Source organism: Urtica dioica, chromosome 3 (genome assembly GCF_054948205.1).
Source record: "Urtica dioica subsp. dioica isolate 48M chromosome 3, U.dioica_male_clone48M_v1_H2, whole genome shotgun sequence".
Taxonomy (NCBI): Eukaryota; Viridiplantae; Streptophyta; class Magnoliopsida; order Rosales; family Urticaceae; genus Urtica; species Urtica dioica.
In genome coordinates, this window is record NC_142758.1 from 14,202,576 (window position 1) to 14,205,366 (window position 2,791).

Below are 2,791 nucleotides of genomic sequence, written 5' to 3' on the forward strand. Positions count from 1 at the left end.
CTCCGATCAGGAAGGATAGGGCCCGCGCTTCCTCCCGCGCGGTTGAGGAAAGCATCGCCGCGGGTGTGGCGCGACGATCCAACGATTCGCTCGAGCGCTCGACGTCGGGGGCGAATCTCGACTCGGCGAGTCCCTCGCGGCGGTCGCCCGAGCCAGCCGGCCGGTCCCCAGCGCGTGTGCCTGGCCCGGCGGACCTTGTCTCCCCCATGGTCGGCCCGGCAGTGGGCCCGTCGTCGGCCCTTGGCCCTAAACCCGGCGGGCAATCCTCAGCAAGGGCCGTCCTGTCCAGGCCCCCGCGCTGGGCCCCAAAGACCAATAGGCCGGCCTCGCCAGCTCCCGGCCCATGTAAGAAGCCCGTTCGCGCGTCCAGACTCCCGCGCTGGGCACCCAGAGCCAATGGGCCGGCCTCGCTAGCGCCCAGCCGAGGGGAGAAGTCCCCTCGCGCGCCCAGATCGCCCAGGCCCTTTGGACTCTCGCCCAGCCCATTGACGCTCGCACCTGGCCCGGCAGCGCGGCCCGGCCCACCGGCCCCTAGGGCTAGGGCAACCAGCACCTCGGCCGCTGCCCCCTAGCCGGCGCTGTCCGGCCGGCGTTCCTCGTCTCCGGCGCCGGCGTCCCCGCCAGCGGCGCCGCCCGCCTCCGACGGTCTTCCATCGGTACCGCCCGTCTTTGATCGATCTCCACTAGTGCACCTCTCCTGAGGGAAGGCCGGGACCGGGCTGCCCGGGCCTCCCTCGCCGCCGCTCGCCTGCAAGACAGCCCCAGCGTCGCCGCCCAGGGCGGACGCGACGCTCCCGGTGCCCAACTTGACCAGCGCGACCCCTCCCGGGGCGGGCGCTCCCCCAGCGCCGCGTGGGCCTCCTCCGGCGACGCCGCCAGCACAGACAGCGCTGACCAGGGCCGGCGCACAATCGCTCGGGCCCTCCTCATCGAGAGCGCCTCCGCCCAGGCCGCGCGCGTCCCCTGCGCCGTCTGGGCCTTCTCCGGCGATGCCTATTGCACAGACAGCGTCGTCGAGGTCCGGCGCACCATCGCCCGGGCCCGCCTCGCCGAGCGTGCCTCCGCCCAGGCCGCGCGCGTCCCCAGCGCCGTCTGGGTCTTCTCCGCCGATGCCTCCGGTGCAAACAGCACCGGCGAGAGCCGGCGCGCCTTTGCCCAGGCCCGCCTCGCCAAGCGCGCCTCCGCCCAGGCCGGCCCAATCTGCACGCGCGGCGTGCCCGGCGCACCCCCCGACCAAATTGGTCCCGCGCTGGTCGGCCAAGGCCCTCTCGGTGCCCGGCGAGTCTGGGCCGACGCCCCCTTGCCAGCGTAGGCAGTCACCGGCGCGCGTGCCCTCTTCCTCGTCGGCCAGCCATGCTTCGATCGAGTGAAAATCGTCTCCGGCCATCTCAACCACTCTGATGCTCGAAGAAAATGAAGGCGCTGCATTATGGGTAACCAAAGGGGATGAGAATTGTGCCCAAAAGTCGTCTAGTTCACATCTTGGTTCCCGAGCAAATTAGAAAGGTCGTCCTCGATGGACCCACACCCCCACAGGTGGTTGGTAGGGTCCATTGACGCGTGCAGCGAGACAAAACAAAAAGTAACCGGAGAAAAGAAAAAGTAATAATTAAAGGGGTTCGAGCCAAACCTTTTCACGACGGGCTGCTCCTGTGGGCCAACGACGACGAGAATCTTGAGTTTACCGCACGAGTTTCACTCGGCAGTAAACTCGGGGAGCTAATGTTATCGGCCCGACCCCGATCGCGGCCGAACGAAGGCGAAGCAACGTCAAACGCGTCTCAGCAACCTGCCCCGGCCATTGGCCGGCCCAAATAGCCTCGGCCATTGGCCGGCCCAACGGCCAGCCTCGGCCAATCGCCGAGTCAAGCCACCCCCGGCCATTGGCCGACCCTAGGGCTAGCCTCGGCCAATGGCCGGCCCAGATAGCCTCGGCCATTGGCCGGCCCAAGGGCCATCCTCGGCCAATGGCCAACCAAGCTACCCCCGGCCATTGGCCGGCCCTAGGGCCAGCCTAGATAGCGTCGGCCATTGGCCGGCCCAAGGGCCAGCCTCAGCCAATGGCCGAGCCAAGCTACCCCCGGCCATTGGCCAGCCCAAATAGCTTCGGCCATTGGCCGGCCCAAGGGCCAGCCCCGGCCAATGGCCGAGCCAAGGCTATCCTCGGACAAGGGGTTGCCAAAACGCCCCTTGGTCGCCTATAAATACCAAGGTCCCTCCCTTGGTCCAGGTAATCCAAATTTGAGTACTAAAACGCTGTCGAACTCGTACCTCGCTCGTTTCTCTCAAGTCTCGGCCTCTAAACACCTAAACCCTCTATATCCACCTCAATCCTACTAATGTTGAGCGTCGGAGAGGTAAACAGAGGCAACCCCTCTGTTTCCCCTTTGTAGTTCATTGTTACCTTCTCTTGCAGGACGAACGACGGACGAGGCAAACACCAATCACAGCTAAGGGAAGACTCGGGATACCGAGTCCGACACGCTCAAGCCCGAACGCGACCACTTGGTCCGGCCTTGGGTCGAACCGTTTTGGGCTTCTAAATAGTTGTCCGGAAAACGAGCGACAACAATTTGGCTTTAATTGACCAGGTTCATTAGGGAGCATTTTTTTAAAAGCGAAAATGATGGCCGCGGCAATGCCTTATTCTCAGGCACGGTTTAAGGCAGACGTGGAACTAATCAAAGCTGAAGATCAAGATGATTACGATTGGCAAATTGAAAAGGGTCCTCAATACTGGGCAAGATGCAATTTCAGGTCAGCTCCTAAGTGTGAAATAGTGTTGAATAAC